The 19,674-nt window shown below is 51.4% G+C and overlaps 1 long non-coding RNA gene across 1 annotated transcript; it reads right to left on the bottom strand.

The window, feature by feature from the left end:
* Positions 1-1,967: 1,967 nt before the first annotated feature.
* On the bottom strand, positions 1,968-19,286 carry LOC119627922 (uncharacterized). Its single transcript, XR_005244135.2, has 3 exons — positions 18,985-19,286; positions 3,686-4,011; positions 1,968-2,669 (listed from the first exon to the last, which is right to left on the bottom strand). It is a non-coding gene; the product is annotated as an uncharacterized lncRNA (long non-coding RNA).
* Between the last annotated feature and the right edge of the window lie 388 nt (positions 19,287-19,674).

Raw genomic sequence — 19,674 nt, forward strand, 5'->3', positions numbered from 1 at the left:
CCATGTTGGCCAGGTTGCTCTTGAACTCCGACCTCAGGTGATCCACCTGCTTTGGCCTCCCAAAGTGCTGGGATTACAGGTGTGAGCCACTGCGCCCAGCCTCAGTGTTTTTAAAAATTGGACCTGGTATATCTTCACTTCTGCTGGCCACCTTGGTCAAAGAAGTCACAGACCAGCTGAGATTCAAGGGCCAGGGAAGCACCTCCACCTCTCAATATGTCAAAGACTTTGTAGCCCTATTTAATGCACTGCCAATGAAGTGCTAGTTTCTATTGCTGCTGTAACAAATTATCACACATTCAGCAGCTTAAACCATACCTATTTATCATCTCACAGTTCTATAGGTTGGAAATCTGGGCATGGCACAGCTCAGCTGGTTCTCTGCTCTGGGATTCACAAAGCCAAAATCAAGGTGTCATCAGGGCTGTGTTCCTTTCCCAGGGCTCTGGGGAGGAATCTGCTTGTAGCCTCATTCATGTTGGGGGCAGAATTGTTTCATGCCATTGCAGGATCAAGGTGCCCACTTTTTTGCCATGATTCTGAGCTTCTGAAGGCTGCCCGCATCCTCAGTTCCTGGCCTCTTCTCATATCTTCAAATCCAGCAATGCAATGTCAAGTCCTCCTTGCACTGTGACTTGCTCTGCTCTGACCTTCTCTTTCGCCTCATCTCTCTGCCCTCCCCTTCCACCACATCTCTCTGATTGACTCTGCTGCCATCCTCTGCTGCTTTTAAGGGCTCATGTGATTATGTTTGGCCACTCAGATAATCCAGGTTAATATCCCTACTTGAAGGTCAGCTGATTAGTAGCATTAACTTCATCTGCAAAATCCCTTCTTCACAGCCTACCTGAATTCATATTCAACTGAATAGCCAGGGACAGGAGTCTTGGGGCAATGTCTTTAGAATCTTGCCTACCACCAATGGCTTCCTAGAGAAGATGGAGTGTAGGCTGAGCTCTGCACAACAGTGAGACCTGGGTGGCATGGAGGAAAGGATGCCCCAGTGGGAGGCACAGCAGAGGCTAGGACACGAAGGCAGGAATTGTCATGTGCATTGGAGAAGAGTAAGTTCACTGTGATGCTGCAGAGAAAGTCTGAGGAGGGGGTAGGGGGTGGGTGCCAGGGTCCCCAAATGGGTCCACACTGAAGGAATCAGACTTCAGGTGAGCAGCACTTTTGTTTGGAGATAATTAGTTGGGATTTCATGGACTCCTCTGGGAGACACAGTGGGATTCAGGATGCCCTAAAGTGTCATATCCATACATGAATACATGCACTTTTCTAGGGAACTTTCATCGTATTCCCCAAAGAACCCATGACCTCTGAAGAGCACAGACCAGCGCTACAATCTGTCTCATCCTCACCCTCCACTTAGCCAAACTCCAAGTTACTTGAGTCCTAGAGGAATCCTTTTAAGACACAAAATAATCCCCTCAACTTCGATGTTACAAATCTGTGACCAACAGAATTCTAAGTCCCATTTATTTTTCAGGCTTCTTTCCTCCCTCCATAGGGCCCCTAAGAAAGGACAGATGGTTCCACTCGTTTTTGGACTTGTTACCTCCCACGTCTTTCAGGTGCCTGCCTTGGCGCAGGCCACACTGGAGTGTGAGAATCGGTGAGGCAGTCTGCTGTCCTATGGTAGGAAGGAGGCATGAGTTCCCCACATACCCCTGTCTACAATCCTCAGTGGCATACCCCTGGTGGGACCTACCCCTGGTGGGACATACCCCTGGTGGCAGAAACTGGGTGAGGGCAGGAGAGAAGAGTATAACAGGAGGCCATGCCGAGCTGCATTCTGCATGGCCACCATCAGAGAAGGGGGCAGATGGTGGTCCATGTAGTACCTCAAAAAGACCAACAAAAACACTGCCCCAAACACCAGCCTCTGATAACCTGACACCCAGGACATCAGCAGTGACGTCACAACAGTGACGGGGACCTATCTAAGACTTTTAACCCCTTTTTCTACTATTCCTCTGTCTCCTTGCCCTGACTCTCAAGGAGCCAGCAGCAGGAGGGCAAGAAAGTAGAAGTGAGGCAAAAGAACAGACCAATCTTGATCTCCAAGCCATGGGTCAGACCTGAGCTGAAGGAAAGGAAGAAGTTTTCGATTGGATATGAGCATAAATCTCTGAGGCTGGGCTGGCCCTGAAAGTGAATCCTAATTACTAAGATGAGGCTCTTCTAACAACCAACAGTAACCAAAACTTAGAATCTGTCCAAGATGTTGTCAAGAGACAGGGAAAGGAGGCTTAATAGGAGCATGTTTAAAAGCAGTGATTGGAAAAAAGCCATTTCCTATTTGCATCCCGTCAAGTTTAACCCCCTTATATTAGTCAGAGTAATTCCCACTAGCCGCTCTCATAAGTAGCCCCAACATCTCAGTGGCTTTGCACAGTAAGGTTGATTTCTTACCCATATGACCCATGTCAGGCAGCTTTTCTGGATGTCTCTCTTCTGTGTGGTGACTCAGGGATACAGGCTCCTTTCTTCTTGTGGCTCCACCATCTTGCAGCTTCAAAATTATCTTGGCATCACTCAGGCAACGAGGATTGTAGAAAAGCACACCAGATAATTATTCACCTTATTCCAGGTAACATATATACCTTCTGCTCACGTCCCATTTGCTGGAGTGAGTCATGTGACCAACCTAAGAGCAAGGGAGGCTGGGAAGTATAAAGAAACTCTCAGATGTGAGTGAACACCAACAGCCTTACCATGGTACTCATGGTACTGGTCAAGCAGCCATCAATCCTTACATCTTTCTTTCTACTGATTCTTACCGGAAGCCATCTGTGAGCTAGACTAATGCCTACTACGTGAACATGAGGGTCTCAGCGCTTGATCCTCCTATGGGTATAGTCATGTGGGGTATTAGGTATTGACAATTCAGAGAGATGACTGCCAAGATGGGGAAGTACAGAGTATCATGGAAGCACATATGAGGGTCACCAAACTCAGGAGTTAGGGGAGGCTTCCTAGAGAAAGCGAGACCTGAAGGATGAAAGGAGTCAGCCAGGTGCAAGGTGGCAGGTGCAGGGCATCAGAAGAGGATTCCAGGCAAGAGTTGCAAAGGCCTAGAGACCAGAAAGAGCCTCTGGGGTAGCGTAGCCATCCAGCTATTTTCCTGGGTGCTCATGAGCCCTTTCTCCCACTAGCTCTGGACCCAGATGGGTCCTGGCTGTGCAAATCCCACTTTGCCCACCCCAACCCTCCAAGCTGGGCAGTTAGGAAAGGTGGCACATTTCACTTGTGCCGTGTGACCTTGGACAAGTCAGTAACCTCCTCTGGGCCTTGGCTTCCCATTGGTTGAATAAAGCAGTTGAAAAGTTCCTGAAGGCCCTGTAGCTCAGTAGATGACCTTGTCCAGATGAGCCCTCTTTTGGGAATTCCTTTGCCCTATTCTAATTCTGCCTCAACAGTAAAGTGAGGCAAACTGGGCCATGGAGGGAGAGGATAAGCCAGTGGGCTGGGGAAGGCAGGGGAGACAGCCTGCTTCTCATCTTCCATCCCGAACCCACCACTAATGAGGCCTGTCTGTGGAGTAATTAGCTGCAATCACAGTGGGGTGCATTAGGCAGACACAACCTCAGTGCAGCGGCAGCAGCTCTCGGGAAGCAAAAGCCCAGGGCTTTGAACACTGCATTACAATGGGGGATGCGTCCTAATGTCACTTAATTACCCCAGACAGCCTCAGATGTAATCGAGCCTGGATGGGCTGGCGGGAGCGGGCACAGGCGTCCAGAGGAGGCTGATGCGTTTATAATGATGCCACTTTGCAAGACAAATCTGGCCTTGGTGGGCTGAAGATGAGGAGGAGGAGGTGGGGGTGAGAGAGGAGGCTGTGGTGGCAACCAGACAAGGGTGCCTTCATTCTCCAAAGCCCTAGGAGATCTTCCAGATTTCTCCAGGCAGCAGGAAACTGGGTGGCAGGCCTTTACTTCCCACCCCATCCTCCAAGGGGCTGTACAGGTAAAGATTTTCCTTTTTGTTCTTTCATTTCATTCCCTGTGAAAGGTGAATAACAGGAATTGTGAGTGGCAGTTAAGGGAGGAGGTCCTGGCAAGTGGGACACTGAAAACCAGACACCGTGAGGGGCCGATGGATGCGCTGAAGGAAGAAGGCGGGGAAGTGCCCACGAGGATGCTGGCTTCCAAGAAAGTCCCTTGGACAGGAGGAAGAGCTCTGAGGTATACATCTGCACACCGAGTTTCAAGGGAGGACTCTCAAGATAGTGCTCCTGCCAACGCATGTACCTCCAGAGGCCAGAGACCCAGCAATGCAGGCACCTGGGCCTCTGAAGGGCCTTGCAAGACAGGAATCATGTCTGCCCTGCTCATCTCATATTCCCAGCACCTAGCTCAGTGCCTCAGTAAATATTTATTGATTTGAGAAAAACGAACAAATGCCACTAACCCACTGATCCCTTTGGACTGGGTCATTGCTCTCCCTGGACCTCAATGTCGTCATCTGGGAAATGGGGCCAACAATGCCCAGCTCACCTCCCAGGGCTGTGATAGCAGGTGTCAGGCAAGCTAATGCTCACAAGACCACTTGCAGTGGTGAGGAGCCCCTGGCAGAGGTGAGGGGAGCAACTGCTTCTGGGGCCACTCTTTCTCCTGCTTCCTCCGTCAAATCCCACAGGCCCACCCAGGCCAGACTGACCACCTGGACCAGAAAGAAGTGAAGATCTTGGTGGCCAGGGTTGGGGTGAAACTGCTCTAGGCCTGCAGAGAGGCCAATAACTCACTCCACCCTTTTCTCTTTCCATCCGTCTCCCCGCTTTGGCCTGACTTATTTCCTATATACCAGGAATGCAGGCTTCTGGCATGTAGCTGTAATACTTCCAAAACTTCAGGAATGGTTGCCATGGAGGAGAATGTTCTTTGGAGAGGTTTTTCCAAAATACTAATGGGGAGAGGGCATGGTAATGGGACACCACTCCGGTGGGGACCTTGCACTGGGAGTGAGTTCAGAATGCCAAGTGGAATGCATGATGACAAATGACATTTGGGCCTATGCCTCTCATAGATAAGCAGACAGACGGATGGGAGCCCCTTGGAGGACAATCGGCCCTCAGCGGGCATGAGCTAAGGCTCAGAGGTTGGGAGTGGAAGGCAGATGATGTGGGCTGCAGAGTAAGGAGGAAAAGAATGTGCAGACAGATCATCAAGGTCTCCAATACTAGGCAAAAAGTGGGACCCTCCCCTTGCCCTCCCCTGCAGGTGAGAATAGTGCTATAGTGATACATCCTGAGGTCACTCTTCTCCTTCTCCTGGACCACTGAGGATCTTTTCAGCAATCTCTGACCTTATCTAACTGTGTGACCTTGGTCAGCTCACTATCCCTTTCTGGGCCAGTATAATTCCACTTGGACAACAACTAGCAGGATTATATGGCTGTTATCACACTTACAACTCTGACCTTCTGTCTGCCGGTCACAGAAAGGGGGCTATGGGAGGCACTGACTTTCCCTGAGGTCTTTGTCACTGCACTCCAGAGCCTACATGCCCCCTCCCTGAGGCCCCAGCCATCACTGTGACCTACAGTGACATTGAAGGACGTCTTATTCTCTACCCTGCCCAATGGGCCATGTGCCAACACCTGCCTTTTCCACACGAGCCATCCGTCACTGTCGTGGTGTGTTGGTGGGAAGACGGTTTCATTAGCTCCTCCCGAGCCATTCATCCCCCAGTGCAGAGACAAATGAGGTCCTCCAACGCCCATCAGCCTGGGAGAGTGCAGAGTCCTAAAGGTAGTTTCTAAAGGGGTGCCCTGTCATATCTGCTCTCTGTACAGTTCTTCTGCTGGAGGTCATAGACATTCTCCACAAGACAGGAGACAGCCTCAGCATGGATCCCCAAAAGCTCCATCACCACATCACCATGCCTGAAGTCCTTACCGTTAGAGGGGACACTGAGGCACTTGAGCCTCCACAAGTCTATTAAAATGCAAACACTTCTGGCAGGAAGAGGAAGAGCATGAGACTGAGAGCCAAGAGACAAAGAGGCTCCTTTCTCTGCTGTGTGAGCTCAGGCAACTGATTTTCCCTTCCTGGGGAAATCTCAGTTTTCTCATATTTAAAAAGAGGAGTTGGTCTAGAATCTAAGATCATCTTCAAGCCCTTTGATCACTGTTATGAGGTTCAACAGGGCAAACGCTGGGATTCTGAGAATGTGCCAGTATATTTGAGGGAAGGTTAGTGCTCTGGGCCCACTTTCCCAGAGGACCTGAGGCCACCAAGCACATGGTTTCAGTTTGTCAGACACAGTCAGATCCGTTAGCAAACACAGCTCTCCCCTCTAAACCATTTGGAACTTCTGGTTACTAGCCATGGCTTTAGGGGCTCTGCCAAGCAGTGGGCAGTGGGCAGAGTGGATGCCAAAGCCTGTCCTGGTGAATTGGCTGAAAATGGGCCTAGAGAGGAGACAGAATTTTCTTCCCAACGATTTTTTTTCTAGACAGTCAGGATGTGGTTCTGCCTGCTCCGCTGAGATGAGGAGTCCCTTATCTCATGATGCCCACCTCATGCATGATGCCACCTCCGGGCCACTTTTAGTTTCCCATGGGTTTAGCAAAAAAAAGAGAACCACCACTTCTCTATTTGCTTGCCCAGCCCAACAGATGGAAGCTCCTTATTTTTGGAGGGCAGAGGGAGAGGCGACTCACCTGCATGGGAACAGTGTGCAGAGAAGCTCTCACATCTCCACTAATCAAGTTGGATCTTCCATGGTTGAGCTCCAGAGAGAAAACTTTATGAGGCAGTCTGAGCTCTAGTGGGGGAGTGGGTTGGAAGCTCCCTGAAAGGTCCCTGAAGTTGAAGGTGGGACAGCTGTGCCAACCATACAATGAGGGCATTGGGTTGACTGTCGTAGGTAGGCTCAGAGTAAACAGAGATGGAGGCTTGTTTGTGTGACCCAACATGTCTTGGCCACTCCATGGAGACATGAGGCAGGATTATCTGTCTACATAAGTGTGACCTTGGCCACCCATGCCAGCTTGGAGTGGGAGCCTCAGAAAGATTCTGTCTCAAAGAGGGGGCCACAAGCCTCAGCTAAGCACTTCTTGGAGTAATCTTCTTTCATTGGCAGCCTTGAAAGAGCAATCATAGTTTTATTAAAGGAGCTTATTGGGTCAAAATACCGCAAGTACTCACCCAGGCTCCACACACATGGTCATGGGAAACTGTGAGCCACTGATCACTGATTCAGAGCATGACCCTGGCCTCAGCAAGTCCCTCAAGGGGAGCCATGTAAGACACAGCCTTATAAGACATAAGAAACTGAAAGCACACTGAGCATAAGGCCATTGGTTTTCAAGGAGAGGCCCAGGTGGTCGGTGCTCCCAGAGATCCGGAAGGGAGAGAGTCAGAGGCAGAAGGAGGACAGTGGGGATGGCAAAGGCTCAGGGGAAGAAAAGAAGAGTGTGACTGGGGCCTGAGAGAAGGCTCATCTGACTAGAATGAGGGCAAAGCCAGGAAGTGGAGGGGTCCAGAGAGGGCCTTCAGGGCCTGGCTAAAGGATTTGTAGCTCGATCCTATAAGCAGAAGGAATCTCTTGAAGGCTTTTGATAACAGAAAAGACTAGTGCTTGAGGACCCTGAGAGAACACCTAATCCAGCCCTTCATTTTAAAGGTGGAAATCCTGAGACCCAGAGTTAGGAAGGAACACACTTGAAGTCATCCAGGTTTTTTAGAACCATGGCAAGGCAGGTAAATTTAAGCCACTGACTACTCCATGCCAGAAGTAATTGTGCTCTGTGGGAAAGAGATGCACCCTGCCACCCCAGCCCTGGGGACAGGGCTTTCAACACCACATAGGCTGTGGACAGCTTCCAGCCACCCAGCTTTCATGTTGGAATCAGACAGGAGGCAGGGTATAGAGGCTTTCAGCACCACTCAAATCGTGGACAGGTCCTGTCCCCTGGCTTCCCTTCCCAGGAGGGGGTCTGTAGATGCCGCCGTGGACAGCTCCTGGCCACGCAGTTTCCCCACTGGGGAGCCCAAGCCGGGGGTGAGGAAGCAGTGGGGAGAGGGGCTGGTGTGCTGACTTCTATTATCAGGGGGCCCAGATGCAAAATGAATGCCTGTCATATTTATCTTTGTCATCACTAATAATAAGTGGCCTGATTTGTCAAGCGGGGATAGATCCAAAGATGTCAATTAAGAAGAGAGAAAAGCCCAGCTGCACTGTATTTATCTGCTGTACAGATGCATGGTGACAAAAAAGAGTCCAAATCTTGGGACCTCCATGCCCCAACCCCTACCCCCGTCCCACCTACTTTCCACCTCACTTCCCCTGCCTCATCTGCCTCCTCTTCATCTTTTCTGCCTCCTGCTCTCTCTTTTCCCGAATGTTTTGTCCCCATATTTTATGGCAATTTCATCTCTCTTCGAACAGTTTATTTTATTCTCTCCTTCATCTTTTCTCTTTCTCTCTTCAACTCTCACCCCTCCCTCTCTCCTAGACCACTGGATTACTTACCATTCACTCTCACTCTTTGGTTTACCAATATCCCCTCTTTACCTCCCCCACTACGTTCCTATATCCCCCTTTCCAGGTCCCTCTCCTCCAAACCTCTGGATGCTATGACCCTTGTCTTCCAAACTGGCTTCCTCTCATAATCTCAGTTCACAAAGCATATTTTAGATTCAGAGGGTTAAATGGATGTCAACCACTGAAGGAAAACTAGAAAAGCCATAAATATGAAGGTTTTTACTTAAACTGCAAGCAGAGCCAATTTTTTAGAGGTTTTAGCTTTGAAAACTAAAATAAGATCTTAGGGAGACAGTTTGACTGGGTCCCTGAATCTAGATTAAAATCTGAACCTATGCAAAAAGTTCTCAATACTGCCTTCCCTGGCCCTGAACCAATCATGTCTGAGCCCTGAGGTCACCAGAACAGGCCTTTTTCAGGTATCAGAGGGGCTCTAAATAGCACCAAGAATCTTCATTCTATATCTTAGGTCTCTCCAATCAAGAAGTCACAGAGAAATGCCCCCAAAATGAAAATTGCCCCACAAAGCCATCGTACGCTAAGAAGGGTCAGAAAGGCTATGAAGACTTACCATTTTGGTGCCTTTTATGGAGTTAAGGAGAGGGTGACAATGCATCATCCTGGTGGTATCCACTCACTATCATTATGAGAGATTATTGTCCTCTTGTGGAGGACACATCCCACCCAGACATCCCAAGTTGGGGTATGCATCTTTTCCTGTCTCTGCTCCACTAAAGCCATGACTTTCACTCTCTGGGCAATAGTGAAAATGGTTCCTTGGATTTGGGGATTCTGAGTCCAGAGCTGCTTGTATAGACAGAGGTCCCCTCTTTTTGGACCTCCAGCCCCAGACTCACAACCTCTCCAGCACACAATGACTTCACATTGCAGGACACCAAGGCTGGCCATTGAGATGGGGTGGGGTTGCATTCAGTCTGATGGAGATGAAGGGCCAGAGAGCAGGTCAGTCTATGGCCAGGAAGAAAAGAAAGCCACATGACCTCTGAGACACCACTGGTCTTACCACCTGGGCCAGAATCAGCTTCCCTGGACTTCACCAACTGGGTGTGGACAGGAGGCCCTTAAGCCACATCCTGAAATGTTCCTGCATGCATAGGGAAATGAGAAAAACTGCCCCAAACTGGTCGGAATGCTTCTCAGGTAACCACTTCACTTCCTGGTTTAGTAACTGCCGATCTCATCCTCCTCTGCCTTTCCTCCATCCCCAAGGACCAGCTGAGAGCATCCCCCACTGATGTCCCTGAGCAAGAACTTTAGGCATTCCTCCCAAGGTCCGAGGTTCCCCAGGCACTCTTTCTTCTTCCCAGGCTGCCTGTACCAGAGGCCAAGCCTGAGCCATCCTTAGAGTGGCATGATGACATGTAAAGCTTCTCTAGTGGCCATGGTTTCTTAGGCCCTTTAGAAGTCCCCAGGGCACAGGAATCAAGTCACCCGCCTCTAGACCCAACTCTGGATGGTAATTTGTAGTTTTCAAAGTAGTTCCACATTCATGGTCTTTTTTTTCATGATCTTATTTGATCCTCATGACAGCCCTAGGAAGAGACCAAGATAATGTGGTTTTATCCCCACATTTCAGACAAGGAATTTGACATTCATTTTAGAGCCCGAATTAGAATTCAGACTCCTTGGCCAGGTATGGTGGCTCATGCCTATAATCTCAACACTTTGGGAGGCCAAGGCATGAGGATCACTTGAGGCCAGGAGTTCAAGACCAGCCTGGGCAACATAGCAAGACACTATCTGTATAAAAAAATAAAATTAATAAAATTAAATAAGATTCCAGACTCCTTGCAACATAGCAGGACACTGTCTCTACAAAACAAAATAAAATAAAAATTAAATAAGACCCCAGACTCCTTGTCCAGTGTTCCTTCCTCTGCTCCATATCTTCAGAGACTATTTCAAGGATAGTCTTGAGATCATACAATAATCACTAGATAAGGTCTGAAGCTGATCTTGAGTTCTTGGGGGAGACAGGTGTCATAGACAAAGAAATGATTATCACAACCAGTACCTATGAGCAGAGACATATAAAGTCACTTGCTGCTGGTTCAATTTATGCTCACAAAGTCCAGAAATGCTACATGAGCCTGTTTAACACCTCCAAGACCCAGGAATGGCCTTACTGGCCAGGAACTGCCTACTCCATTTTTCTCTTTGTTTTATTTTATATTACATTATATTATTTTCTTGAGGCAGTCTCGCTCTGTTGCCCAGGCTGGAGTGAAGTGGCATGATCTCAGCTCACTGCAATCTCCACCTCCTGGATTCAAGCAATCCTCCTGCCTCAGCCTCCTGAGAAACTGGGACCAGAGGCATGCACCATCACACCTGGCTAATTTTTGTGTATTCAGTAGAGACAGGGTTTTACTATGTGATCAGGATGGTCTTGAACTCCTGACCTCAGTTGATCCTCCCACCTCAGCCTCCCAAAGTGCTGGGATTACAAGTGTGAGCAACCACACTCGGCCGCCTGTTTATCTCCTAACAACAAAGTGGGTCACTGAAAATTACTCTGGGCTGGTAAATTGACAGTGTTTTCTACAAGCCTGCATCTTGCTCCTCCCTTTTTTACCTGTCATTGGAATAATAAAATCATAATAAAAATAAACATTCATTGGGCACATAATGTATTCAAGGCACTGGGCTAAATACTTTACAGACATCATTTCATTATTGATCACAACAGTCCCACAGCATGGGTAGTATTATCTCCCCTTTTTCAGAGAAGTCTGAAGTTAAAGGATATTAAGTAACTTGCTCAAGGATGCAGCTTGAAAGTGGCAATCAGCACTTGAACTGAGATCTGTATTTCTCAAGTGCTGGAGCTTGGGACCAAATTCTTTGCACCCTCCTGTCTTGAGGTCCAGCCCTCAGACTGAGGCCTTGGCAAAGGTGCAGTTGGAGGCAGTTCTTCCCTCAGTAGCAGACCTCAGAGTCCATCCACCTAGACTTGGCAGAAGCTAAGCAGCGCTCTACCCTCCTTTCTGGGACATCCTCCCAGCTCAGCCACTGTAGCAGACACTGTTGGTTCTCCACCTGTATCCCCTCATCCTTCCCATTTCAGGGCACACTGGCCCAACTGCCAACTGACAACATCTTTATTTCTTTGCCTGAGGACTTTGACTGTTGGGTCCTCTTTACTGAAGAGAAGGCCAGAAATGTCAGGGATGTCTCCTGGGAGCAGCCTTCAAGCAATGGCTGGTGAGACTTGCTACATAAACCCCCCTGCTCCCTCGCTCCTTGGGCAGACCATGTGCTGTGCGAGCTCTCAGGTTCCCCAGCAGGACTGGGCTCCACTCACCCACCATGGGAGCTGGCTCGGTAGTGCTCCTGCTGCCTTCCTGCTGTCCCTACGGTGTTTCCCGCACTTAAACACGCATCTCGGGATTGGCTTCTGGCGGAACCCAAACTAAATCTCCCTCTTCCCACTCTCAGCAGCATCCCCAGGGAGGCCACCGGATGAAGTTCAGACTCTAAGTTGGTATGCAATGCCCCACATGCTCTAGCCCTCGCCCACCTCACCTCTGGATACCCCTCTTCCCACACTCGCAAGACTCTGCTCACACCACTCCCCTACCCGAAGGTCCACCCCACAACCCCATCCCCTCCACTTGGTGAATATTAGTCACCTTTCAAGACTCAGCTCGATGGTTACTTCCTTTAGGAATTCATTTCCTGGCCAGCCTCCCTCAGTAAAAGGCAATCATTCCTGCCAGGGAGCCCCAGCTGACCTGAACTTGCCGCCTGCTCCCTCGCTCCTTGGGCGGGTGCATGTGCTATCTCCATCCCGGTGACCCACCGTGGGGCTTACTGTTCCTAGGGCCACCTCTTCTACCCAGTGGTGAGCCCCTTGAGGGCAGGGGACAGTCTGATTCATCTCCCAGCTGTCAGGCCAGCTCCCTAACAAATGTGTCCTGAATGAATGACGGTGTCTCTGAGATGAGAGGAGGAAGGACAGGCAGGAGGCAGTTGGGGCAGACGGCTGCTGGAACTCGGTGCAGGGTGTGTTTAGTCCCATAATGGTCTCATACCTGGCCCCCCATGCCCCAGGAGCTCAGTGGTTGGGCCTGTTGAATCCAATAGGTGCTCTGTTCTCCTCCTTTCTCTCAGCTCTGCCTGCCCTGGTCAGCGAGCCCGCATCTAATGCAGGGTCTCCCCTGTACCAGCCCCATCCCAGGTGATCAGTGGAGATAAGCTGATATTCTGGACAGAGCACCAACCTGAGTTTAAATTCCACTGACTATGGGTTCTTGAGCAGATTAAATGACCTCTGTTTTCTCATCTGAACCTCAGTTTACCCAGCTGTAACAGGGGATGATAGACTATCTCCCCCACAGGGAAGCTGTAGGCATTTGAGATGATAACCATGAAGGGGCTGGCACATCTACTGAAAGGTGAGATGTGCAGGACATGGGAGGTGAGGAACACACTGGGCATTGAAATGTGTCAATTTTGGCCCAGTCCTCCATTTCACAGATGGGAAGCCTAGGCCCAGAGAGCAATTATCTTCCCAAAGTCACAGAGGCTGTCAGGGACAGGCCTGCAGGTCTGAGTTCCTTGGCTGTGTTTGTTCCACTGCACCAAGTGGCTGATTTGCAGCCATCATTGTTTAGCTAAAAATAGTTTAAAATCTCTTCTTCCCTCTTCCCCATGGTGGGTCCTTGTGCAGAGTTTCACTGAAGACTCCCCATTCACTACCCTACCCTAGCAAGCCTGCCCCACACCTGGGTGCCCATACCTGTACACACCCCACCTTCATCAGCAAAGGTCTATCCACTCCCCAGGTTGTGGATCTCCAGGGCTGCAAGACTGAAGACACTGAGAGAGGCTGGGGACTTGGGAAGTCCTGGATCCACCCGCCCTCTCTCTCCCACCATCCCCACCCATGACCCCAAGGTCTCTCAGCAAGAAGGCCAGATCCGGAGACCACCTGGAGGGCAGAGAACCCCTCATTTCCTTTGCAAATGTCTGTTGCCCTCCCATGAAGCTCCAAGCTCTATGCTAAGCTTTGGGGAGGCAAGGCTAAACCAGTCATTATATGCAACCCAAGATATTCAGGGTCAAGGTAAGTGAGGAGACAAAGCATGCAAAGAATGAGCTCCTTATGTGAGAGCCAACACTCTTCAAGGCAAACACCAGGAACTGTGGGAATGGGGGCAGCAGCAGGAGTGGGTGGGCACTGGCCTGGGGACACTTCCTTCAGGGCTCACAAAATCCTGAGCATCACGGGGCTTGGCAGAAAACCCCAGATCCCCCAGAAAATGCCTGTGATTGGATCAACTTGCAGACGGGAGCCCGACCTGGTGAGAAGAAAGTAGGGGACCATCCTCTCCCCTCCCCCAGTTCCCCCTTCTCCTATCCCCCACAGCCTCAGCTCCTGCCCCTCTGCCTCTTACACCATCCTATTAATAACTTGTGATGCCATTAGCTTTTGCTGTCACCAGCAATGACAACTCAGAAGCCCCTGAGAGCTGTCTGCAAAGACACAATAAACGAGAACTCTTAATTAACACCTCCCTTAACTAAATAAATTAATTTTATGCAGTTGTGATGTCAGCAATGTGACTTGCCAATGACTGAGGCCACTTGGACAGACTTGGCAAGGGCTGCAGGGCAGGCTCAGCAGGGTGTTAAGCTCTGCGGGGTGTCAGTGGGCAGCAGGGCATGGGCGTGAGTGTCAGCCTAGCCTGAGGATGGCATCCCGGGCAGGACAGCCAGGTGCCCGCATGTGGAGTTCCAGAGGGGCAGTCTGGGGACCCAGGGCCTTTCCCAGCTTTGCCTCTAACTCCTGAGTGGCATTAGGCAAGCTTCCTCCCGGGGCCTCTGTTTTCCTCATCTGTAACACAGGTATCCTCTCTTGTCATGCCTGCTTCTCAGGGCTGTGGAAAGGATGAGAAGACGCAGGGTAGGAAAGGGGTCATAAACTATACAGTGCCATGCATGTGTGAGAAATGCTGATGACACCACCTTCCAGCTGCCAGTCCGTGCTAGCTGGGCAATTCTGTTCTTCCCCTGACAACACAGAGACAGGGTGAAATGGCCCCTGGGTCCCTGGGCATCCCTGAGCTTCCCCAAGGACACCTTGGGGACAGGAGGACTTCTTCAAGGCCATCATCCTCAGAAAGCCTTGGGTATCCACCCCTTAGCTGGTGTGCTCAGAGCAAATGAGGCCAGGACAGTAAGCCATTCCCAGTGCTCCTATTGGACAGAATCTGCACTGGCCCCAGGCTGGAGAGACCTGTGGTCCAGCCCTGAGCTGAGGTCCTGAAGCCAACCCCAGCTGTGCCCAGGCCTGACCAACTTCTTCATTCAGGATCCACATGAGCCCCCAGCCATTTCCTGAGCCAGCCCCTGACCTCGACCCCTGGCCAAACCCCGATCCAGTCTTCCCTGTCACCCTTCAGTTCCAATGCAAGTCCACATGCTCCCAACCCCAACCAAGCCTAGGACAGCCCCTTCCTCCCCCTCAGGACTACACTGTGCGCCAACCCACGTTCGCCTTGCCCTGGGAGAAAGAGAGAGGCCCCAGTGTCCCCAGCAGTTTCCACTGCAGGCAACTTCCACAAACTGCAGGCCCTCCTGCCACATTCTCCCCTCAGCGCTTTCCTGTCATTGGCCATTCTTCCCAGTTGGCACTGTTTCCAGGCATCTGCACACAGAGACATCTAGCAACTCACCAAAAGCCACACAGCACAGCTGTGGCTGGGCGAGGACTGAGATGGCCACCAAGAGATGCCTAATTCACTCACTCAGCCATTCAGTCACTCAGCAAACATGCACTGAGTACCCACATCCGTGCCAGGCCCTCGAGGTCAGTTATTAGAAAACAGACATGGCCCCAAATCTCACAGGGCTCACGGGCTGGGCAAAGATGAGAGTTGTTCCCTGTAACTGCACCAAATGGCTTGCAATTGCTGTCTCATTCCCTCCCCAACACACACACACACACACACACACATACACACACACACACACTCTCCACCCTCCAAGCTAGCAAAGTGGAGACACACCTGAAATTAGCGTAATGGGCTTGTGGGCGGGGGTTGGAGGGAGATCCAGGACCTCTCTGTCCATCTGTGATGCTATGAGGAAAGAGGCCCTTGTTGGTGGCCGTGGGAACACGCAGTGCTGCATCAGTAATTGGGTCCATGTGGGCAGGGGATAAGCAATGATGTCCCCATGTCCCCAGGCACACAGGCTGACTTGCAGTGACCCTGCCTAAAGCCCACATCTCCACAGCCGTGATGGAGTAGCAGGCAGCAGCCACTGGGCTGAGGCTGCAGGAGACCTGCCCACCAGGCCTCCCATGTGTGGGGACTCTGCACCGGGGCAGGATGTCAGGGAGGCTGAGGAACGGAAGCCCAGAGGCTGTCCCCAGCTTCTAACATCAGCAGTTCATAGAACTTCCTGCCTCAGGTTCTTGAAATCATGGCATGCTTGAGCTCAGGTACCCCTTCCATTGTGCCCCCTCCATCCGGCTCTCCCAACTTCTTAGAAACCTCCTCAACCCCTGGCCCCTTCTGCAGAGGAGGCGGGAGGCAGTGAAATCACAGCATGAAGAGGTGGCGGACCCGAGCTCCAGCCCCCATGCTGCAGGAGCAACTGTGTGACCTTGGGCAGGTCACCCAGCCTCATGCACCTCAGTGTCTCATCTAAGAAACAAGGCTGTGGGAGCCCTTCCCACAGGGTGGTGGTGACATCAGACTGCCACTGTGCTTGGCTCAGGGCTGGAGGCACAGAAGGTACCCAGGCAATGGGCGTTCCTTCATCTTCTCTCACCTGCCAAACAGCCAGTCTCCCAGCACCACAGCCCCAAAGCAGCCCCCCAAATGGGAAGTGCCTTGGGGGTACCTACTGTTCCTTTGCTCACCACCCCTCCACAGCCTCCTCTTGGGCTGGTCTTCAATGTCTACTTCCCCTCCCCCATGCCCTGACACTGCCTCCTGCTCCTCACCCCTCACACGGAGCTCTCCTGATGCCCCGAGGCCTCCAGTGCCTCCATTCACAAGGAACTGCAATGGTACAGCCCTAATCTGTGTTCCTTCTCCTGGGCCTCCATATTTTGGAAGCTGGGACTGCTGACCTAAATGTGTCCCAAGAAATTCTTCTTAACGGTGGAATTACGGATATCAGGCATCTTGGTAGGAGGGAGCTTTGAGAATGAGAGCCTTCTTAACACCCCTCCAATCACACCCCATGGCTCCCCTTCAGGGTAAGAGTCTTCCTACACAGGATCAGTGGATCTGGAATAAAGCCACCAGCCACCGCCCAGCCCTGAGCATGCTTTGGAACCCACAGCCTGCTCTTGGACAGGAGGATTCAGCCACAGCAGCCAGGACAGCTGCCGCTTTAAGAATAACTCCTGAGCCCAGAGAAGCATGGAGTGGAGGGGATTGATTTTTGGGTCCTCCTGGAGACTCGGATCCAAAATCAATCTGGCAATTAATAGGCAAGGTGTGAAATGGCTCTGGTTTCAGGTTCCCAGTGTCCCTGGTTGTCTTCCCCAGAGAAGGGGCCCTGCTGCCTCTGTGCTTCCTTCCAGCCCCCGTGTTCTGGGGCTCTGGTGACAGCTCCGCAGCAGTCCAGCTGGCTGGGCCTCTTCCAGGGCCTTGTCACCTGGACAGGGCCACAGGATAAGCTTGGCCAGCTGGCAGGGCTGGAAGGAGGGAGCAGGCAGCCTGGGTTATTGGCCAGGGAAGGGAAAGCCACTAGGGACCCTTTTAAGTACCTCCATCTCCACCCCTACATCGCAGGTAAGAAGCAGGACATGGTGGGGGCTTCTAGGGACTCTAAATTTCCAGAGGGCCAGCACCATGGGGGCAAATAACTGTCCACCCTATGTCCTCCATCCACCCTGCTGACCAAGCCTGGTGCACAGGCCCTCCCCCACTGCACGACAGGCTGCTTGAGCTCCTAAGAGTGTGTCCATCCAAGTGCCAAATGGGTCGAATGGCCCCCAGATGCTCAGAGCGGAACTGGGGATGGGCTATGAGCCCATGGGAGGTTTCTTGGAGAGGTAGGGACTCAGCTGAGTGATTGGGGTGAAACACAGAAAGGCAAAAAGGAGAAAAGTGGCATGCCCAGTGAGGGATGAGTATATGCCAAGGTCAGGGGATAAGATAAGCAGGTCACAGCACAGTGCATGACAGTAGGGGGACAGAATGGCCCAGCTCAAGGACTGGAACACAGTAGCCTTCAAGGTGTGGGCAGTTGATGTCAGCAGCCAACTCCTGTCCGCCCTGCATGCCATGCTGGGGTCACCCCAGACCCACTGATCTGCATCTCTTCCTTGTTCTCCAAGAGGCTCCTCTCCCCAGCCAACGGGCCAGCTGTCCATAGCTACCTTTACAATCTCCATTACATCTCCACTACCCAAATTTCTTTTCCTCATTTTTCTTGCTAAAAGACAGTCTTTAAAAAGGAGTCCCTGAGCTCAGCCCTTTTCCAGCCTCGTTAATTTCATGCCCCACCTCATTTGTTCCAAGGACCTACTTTCCCCTCGCCCGCTGCCTCCTTCCTCCCGCCAGCTATATTCGGATCTCTGCTCCGTCCTCCGTAACCTTGTGTGCCGCTCAGAGTTCTGCGGGTGTTTTTCTCTGCCAAGGAACTTTGGTCTCAAAGGAACCACAGAGGTCATCTGTTCACATCCAACCCCCTCCTCATGCCTGAAACTGGAATCCCTTTTCCAGCTCAAGGTTATCTGGTCTCAGTTGCACTCCTGCAAGGACAGGCTGCTGCTCACTGCAGGGCAACTTTAACTGAGACCAACTTCTTCTAGAAAGGTGGAACCAATCTGCCACTGATTGCCGTTTCCTCTGTGTGTTTTGTCTGAGTGAAGTCTCCCAGACAATACTGTCAGCCCCCAGGTGCAGGCCTCAGTCATCCTTTTCTTAGGAATCCCTTGGACTAAATGTCCTTTGGTTACTTTGGATGTGCAAGACACGTGACAACACACCATCCCTTGCTCATACTGCTGCGGGTGCTGAGACACTCACTCCTGCCCCTGTGCCTCCAGCAGCCAGTAGGGGAGAGTGGTCACCTAGAAACTTCTCTTCATTTGAGCTGAAAATTACCTTTTGGCCCTCCCCACCCTCAGGAGCTAGCTCTGCCTTCAGCAATCACCTGGAGCAAGTGGAATTCTCCTTCCCCCAGATAGACCTTCAGATCCTTGAGAACTCCATCATGTTCCTTCCAAGTCCTGCCCTGGCCTGACTCTGCAGCCCAGGCACCACCCACTCCTCTCCAAAAGACACAGGGCAATTCACCAACATTTATCCAAGGGTAGGGTTCCTCACTTGGGCTGTGGTCTCTGCACAGCCAGACCGATGTCAACAGTTAATGCAACTCAGACCTGCCAGGGCTTTGGCGGCTGCTCACAGTGTCAGTTCATGTGATGTCAACAAACGTTCCCAAGTAGATTTTGCACAAACTTCCCTCAAGTTGAGCCACTGGCCCTTCATACCTAGCTGGCAGACTTCACATTTCTCTCTGTTGAATCCCATTTCTTCATTTCACTCAGGTGTCCCAGCCTGCAGAAATTCTTTGGGGACCTGTTGTGGCTTCTCTTGGGTGGGCCGTCCCTCTCAGCCTGGTGACATGCCCAGACTGGATCATCAGAGGCTGTCTCTAGCAGGGTAATTGGGAAGAGAGAACCCTGGGGCCCCTGGAAACATATTGTCACCCCAACCCCGCCCAACCACCTTGGCTTGCCAGGGGAAGGAGTTTACTGTGGTTCTGCAGTTTCATAAACTGGTTTGGTGGAGTGGGAGTGCGGGGGTTGGCAAACAGGGACCCCAGCCCCACAGCACACCACCAAAGTGAGCCAAGGCCTCTGAGTCTGATCCCAATCTGTTCCTGTCCACAGGTCCAGAAGGAGGTGCCAGGAGCCCAGGAAGCAGGTGGAGAACCTGGGGGCATGGGCAACTTTGAGGGTACAGAGAGGTCACAAGGGACCAAGGTCTGGGGGATCAACTGTTCCTGGCTGCCAGGGAGATATAACCCCCAAATGAGTGCCCAGACCTCAACAGAAGCTGTCTCTCCTCCTCCCTCTGGTTCTTGTTGGGCGAGGGCCCCACCCACTCCCAGTTGGAATGGAGGCAGTGGGCAGTCCTTATAGATGATAGACAGAAGCCCCCACAAACACCCCATAGAA

This window comes from Chlorocebus sabaeus, chromosome 9, assembly GCF_047675955.1.
Source record: "Chlorocebus sabaeus isolate Y175 chromosome 9, mChlSab1.0.hap1, whole genome shotgun sequence".
Classification (NCBI taxonomy): Eukaryota; Metazoa; Chordata; class Mammalia; order Primates; family Cercopithecidae; genus Chlorocebus; species Chlorocebus sabaeus.